This window comes from Anguilla anguilla, chromosome 7, assembly GCF_013347855.1.
Source record: "Anguilla anguilla isolate fAngAng1 chromosome 7, fAngAng1.pri, whole genome shotgun sequence".
Classification (NCBI taxonomy): Eukaryota; Metazoa; Chordata; class Actinopteri; order Anguilliformes; family Anguillidae; genus Anguilla; species Anguilla anguilla.
Genome location: NC_049207.1, coordinates 28,339,093 through 28,345,092, shown reverse-complemented (window position 1 = coordinate 28,345,092; position 6,000 = coordinate 28,339,093).

The following is a 6,000-nucleotide window of genomic DNA, read 5'->3' as shown; positions in this document are numbered from 1 at the left end:
GTTCCATTTGCACCGTTGTTAAGCAAAAACCTCTGGTCGTTAATTCTATGAAAACAATGATTCTATCAAGAAAAAATAGTTCCTTCTCGTTTTATTCCATACACTTAGCACCAATTTTGGTCATTTTTGTAATTACATTATTTAATAAAACTGCATGAAACCATAAGTCAATCAAATGAATCTCCCTAACACTGTCTTGCCCTTTAAATGGTGTGGTCGCGCAGCGTAGACATAACGTCTTTCTCAGACCCTCTGAAACAAGTTTTGAATGCCAGCTAGCTTTATGACAGGTTCGCCGTCACTTGTTACCTAACCAATATTAAAATTCTTGGTTTTAGGTCAGAATGGTCTCACGGCATGCTTGTTATCCCGGCTAGCTAGCTAGCTAACTACTGAATTGTATTTAAAACAGCGGTTACTATAAACGCAATCGTTCACAAACATACGGATGAAAATGCGTTCCATAGCCATGAGTTAAATGCGGAACGCCTATTCTACTGTACAAATAAGGGACGATTCCGATTTGCGCGATGGCTGGCAACAGTAAATAAAGCTAGCAACAGTAACTAGAAATGTGATTCAACATTGCCATCAATTGTGAAACTGGACATTGAAAGGGAAGGGATGTAACAACAATTCAAAAGCGAAAGAATAATGTTGCTGTTTAAACTGCTTTAGGATGCTGGATTTTGTAGCGCATTGATTTTAGAACTTTTTAAAGGCCGAGGTGTCCCTTTACTGAGAAATAATGCCCACCCTTGGACCAATCAGAATCGAGTATTCAGCCAACCTGTTGCATAAATGATAATATGATATTTGTTCCTTATGGACGATGGGGATAAACCTCAGGTGCATTACTTACCTTAGTTGTATAGTAAGTTTGCATTAGGTTGCTAGTTGGATTATTGCTACATTTGAACATAATAACATAACATAACTTGAACATAAGAAAGTAGAGATAAGTAGCCAACTAGTGCAAAATAACATGACGCCGTGGGTTGGTTTTCTTCCTGTCCTCCCCAATTTGTTTAGTCACCAGCCGCTACTGGTGCAATTTCTGTAAGCTAAGGTAGCCAATATTGTTTATTGTAACTTGGCGTAAGTTTGATATCAGTACTTTTGATGGCAGGCCTAGATTTTCCAAGTGGTAATGACTTATAGTGCTTTGTATGTGTGAGTAATTTGGCATTTTTGTACATTGACAACATGTTTTACTTCAGATACATTTAACAGGAAAAGGGCAGGCAATCTGCATCACGAATCCAATAATGCAATCACACACAGAGACAGCTGTGTCATACTTTTGAGATATACACCTGCAGAGTATTCCAGAAAGGAGGATAGGCAAGTTATCTGGATGTATGTGTCAAAATTTAGAAAAATCCTGAATTATCAGTTCCAAATACAAGCACAGAGAAAGCCTGTGTCAGTTACTGGTAACTTATGCTCTGAAACTAACCTGCTACCTGGCAGGTTAACTTGAATGCAGCCCAACCTACCATAGTGTTAGATGAGAGAAATTTGGCAAACACGTCTCTTCGTTGGTGAACTTGATTTCATCTAATCACTGATCAAACTAGAAATACCGTCATGCGGTTGTATGCCTCCGCCAACCAGTAGACAGTTTGGATATAAAATGTCATCGCTTCATCATTTTATCCTATTAGACATTTGTGTGAAACTTTGTCATAATTAGCATATGAATTCTTGAGTTATGGCCAAAAACATGTTTTGTGAGATCACAGTAACCTTGACCTTTGACCACCAAAATCTAATCAGTTCATCCTTGAGTCCAAGTGGACGTTTATGCCAAATTTGAAGAAATTCCCTCAAGGCATTCCTGAGATATGGCGTTCACGAGAATTGGGATGGACGGACGGACAACCCGAAAACATAATGCCTCCCGCGACAGTTGTAGAATATCTATTAAGAAAACGCTGAGAAGACTGGCAGCAATGTTACCGGTGAAAAATCATTTAATGAAGAAAAAATTGCCTCTTATCTTATAGACGGTTTCATCAGTGGCACGCGCGTTGCCAAGGTTGTGCGCTTGGCCCTAAGTTAACTTCCGGTCTGTGTTTGTTTTCTTATTGGGTTTGTGTTTACTGGCTAATATGGCACCGATTACAAATGGAGTGAAAGTTAAACTAATGAACAGACTGATGTTGGGCTCAGGTTGTTGTGCTGTGGGGTGCAACCTGACCTCAGGAACAAACTATATTTCGAAAATGAGTAAAAATACATAATTTAACTTTGTAACCTCACTAGGAAATTGTGAAACGAATTGATGAATCCCTGCGATTATCATAGCTGGTGCTTGCCCGTTTTTGAGAAATAACTGGACATCGTTACCTATTAAAATGTAAGTCCTGTAAAAATACACATAATAAACTGTATTTTAAAAAATCAACTTCATACATACACATTTAGTAATACTAATACAGCCTTATTTACTATATCAACTTAAGACAATGAATCATCGCGACCCATTAAAGTCAATGGCGCAGACTTTGCTTCATAATTTCAAACTGCTTTCCTAACGGCTATTTTGCGTCCTGCGACTTAGGTTACAACAGTGAATATGTACGGATTCCTAGACGTGCTGATGAGAGACCACCCTTTCTCATATTAACCTCCAATATGCAAGACAGGATACTAGCAAATTTCCATTCATTTATATGGGGTGGTCGATACACGTCCCCTTAGCAACCAAATGCTAGCGCTGGACCACGTCTGACTTATTTGCTGGCACACAAAAAAACGTGAAAGTACTGAAAAAATAACCACAGGAGGATAACAAGGATATTTTTCCTACATAACTAGGTACAGGTTGTTACCGATATTTCGCCTATTTCATATATAGTTGCGAATCAGTTTACGCTTTCCTGTCTGTCGAACGAAGGTGGTCGAATAGGTGCTCTCACTCTAGCACTTTGTTTCAGGTAACAAACTCATAATAAGCGATAACTAAGCTGACCAGTAACACGCCTGAAATAGTTATGAATTAGCTAACTAAATTGATTGTAGCTTAATTAATTCATTCTAGTTAGCTAGCCAACTAGCTAGCTAGCTAAACGTAGCTACCATTTTATAAATTATGCACAGTAACGTTAGCTCAATGCTAGTAGTTCATACGCTTTAGCTACGTTTTTTACTAACGTTATGATACCTGTTTCCAATGACTTGGCAGCGTTACATCGCCTGATCATTTTTGTTGTGGTAACCTAGCAAGATGACCCAAACTATAAGAGCCACGATGTTTTCCCATAAAACATCTAGGTTAAATAAATAACCTACAGTAATTGCATTGGCTACACATGCTGCCCATTAGCCCCAGTTTGTGCTTCTAATCATCGTTTTTAAGCAACATCATAGAAAGAGTGCACTTTTTATACAGGAATGAATGTGCATGTAACCCAGAACAGTTATGGATTATGTAAGGAATGTATGATGCTCAGCAAGGTGCAATACTGTGAACAGTTATCTGTCACTTGATTTTCTGGTAATGTAACATTATCGCATTTCAGTTTGGCCAAGTAACGGTTCTTTTCTTCGACTGGTAACCCCAAATAATACGGGCTAGACATAGTTTTAACTAGCTAGCTAACGTAATTTACTTGTTATTTACTTTGCTTGTTATCAGAAATAGTCTAGAGGGACTCTGTTGTTATTGATTGTTTGCGGAAGTCTGCCGGAAGTCAAGTTAGGGCCAGAACAACGCACATGCGCAGTAACGTTTGTTTATGTTGTTACTGTTGAAACCGTCTATAGGATGACTATAAAATGTGAGTTATTGTCTTTATTCTACATGACTTTGATGGTGTTTTGAAAAAAAATAAACTCTTTGCATTTAAAAATAAAAATTCTTTACATTTTTACAAACATTTTACCATATAAATACATTTTTAAAAACCAAATGCTTAGGATTGTGAACATATGCTTTTAAACACTTCTCTGCAGCACTTTATAAACATGTCATGGAGTTTAATAATTTAAACATGTCTAAAAAGTTTTTGGGATCAGACTGTTAGACATTAGCCTTTTTCTTGGGGGCAGAATCTACCCCTGCCTGCCCTTTCTGATGACACCCTTCTCTGCCCCTGAGGCTGGACCACAGCTACACTTCAACTTGGCCTATAGCAGGACACGAGCCAGAGTGGAGAAGGCAGGGTGGAGATGACATCATTTTGTGAACACTAGATACGAAAGGCTTCCATACACTTGTGCACACTTGCCATTTTGGTATTAAAGGCATCACACATTCTTTGGTTTTACAGTGCCTTACCTGATCATTCATGCTGCAGGCAGTTGCTTTGCTGATACGCTTTGCATTTCCAATGTTATACAACAAGCTCCCCTTGAACAAAAAAAAAAAACAGGGCAATGAACAGAGTTTGTAGTGGAATGAGCGCAAAACCACAATGAGTAACATTGGAGATATGAGGCTTTAGAAAGTTAAATGGCAAATGATAGATTGTCTTTTAAAGAGATAACGTCCATGAAGACACTCTTCTGAATGAGCTTGAATATCTAATCATGGTCTAATTACTCTTTTGTAGCCTAAAGCCTGACAAATGTTTCCCATATCTAAAGGGTTTTCCAAGAAAGGACACGCCATGGCAGCATATTATTAGCAAACATTTCACACCAAATCTTTGCAAATCTATCATTCATTTTTAGTTTATCATGCAACTCATTACTTTCTTTACTGTAACAAGATAATTTGTGATGCGAGCCACCTGATAACTAATGTGGAAGCAAAATGGCAAGGGTCTGTTCTCAATTTGAGGAATTTTCAGGAGTCCACCTTGTTTCACAGATATGTACAAGATATGCCACCTTTCATAGTCATAGAGTCATAGATTTTTTTAAATCCTACTATTATTTATATAACTGACTTTTTAAATTTCCTTTATGTACTGTGAGACAAGCAAGGATTAATTAAAAATATCTTTGTTTTCTGAATCCAACAGTCAATGCCCTTGTTAAAATGTCCAGAACTCTGAATACTGGACACAAGCGGTATTGTGTGCTAGAACCTCTCACTTGACCTACATATAAAATATATTTTATGTGATTTAATTTAATACTGCTGAGAACTATCAATCGCTGAATTCTTGATAGGTCTGTCTACAATAAACTGGTGGAATCAACCACTAAATCAAATCAAGCTCTATTTAAGATTAAATAAATGAATTCAATATGAAGCAGTCAATTAGATTAATGAATTGAGACCATACATTCTTTATTGAATGCAGGCACACTACTTTTATAGAAATACCAGAAAAGAGAGAGAGAGAGATGGATAATGTGATCATGTTAGGTCTCCTGCAGTCCAGCGTCTGAATTGTTTGGTGTTCACTGGCGCATCGTCCAGGAGGTCAATCATAAGCACTTGGTCAGCTGCATTCTCCTCTTCAATGACCTCCACCAATGGTAACCTGCTCAAGTCTTCTGCATTCGCGTGATGTACTCCGGGTCTGTAAACTATTTTGTATTTGTAGGCTCTCAGGAGAACTGCCCACCTTTGTTCTTGCCATCTGGAGCTGATGTCCACAATGTCCTTCAACAGGGTTTGTCCGTCTTTGGAGCGGAGGGGATTTAGGCCTCGGTAGCTGGGTCCATACACAGCCTTGGTGGCATTAAAGAAACCCCTGGAGTCACCTGAGTCAGCAAGCCGCTGGATTTCCTTTCCAGGGTCTTCTCCGTCCACCATTTGTTTTTTAGCTCTCTTACCCTGCCCTGGACATTTGCCTTTGCCTTGGAGTGGGCATGTCTTTTGGCCCTACAATTGATGTCATTTTGCCAAGAGCAGAAGGCTTTCCTTTTGGCACTGATCAGATGTTATATTTCAGTATCGTTTTCGTCGAACCAGTCCTTATGTTTCCTGGTCTTGTAGCCAATGGTGTCCCTGCTGGTCTGGTCTTCAGAGCATTCCAGTGTTCTTCAACACCCTCAGGATATTGTTTTGGGAGTCTCTCAAGTGGGGTGTTCTGGAGA